This window comes from Xiphophorus hellerii, chromosome 24 (genome assembly GCF_003331165.1).
Source record: "Xiphophorus hellerii strain 12219 chromosome 24, Xiphophorus_hellerii-4.1, whole genome shotgun sequence".
Lineage (NCBI taxonomy): Eukaryota > Metazoa > Chordata > Actinopteri > Cyprinodontiformes > Poeciliidae > Xiphophorus > Xiphophorus hellerii.
Window position 1 is genome coordinate 8,874,976 of NC_045695.1, and position 241 is coordinate 8,875,216.

Here is a 241-nt window from a genome sequence, read left to right on the forward strand (position 1 = left end):
CTTGTTCACTAACTAACGTCCATTGTAAGAAGCTGCTCTTCAGGATCAGACATGAGTCACAGGTGTTTAGAGCACCCAACCCCCCTTTTCTTTTTTCTTTTTTTTTTGCGGAGGATGCTTTGCCTCTAAGACGCGAGTTCAAAATAAAGAATCAACTTCAGGTGGAGGGAAAAATGTGCACTTCACTTCTAATGGCACTACTCTGTGTAGGTGTAGACGCACACAAGTGATGCGTAGGGGG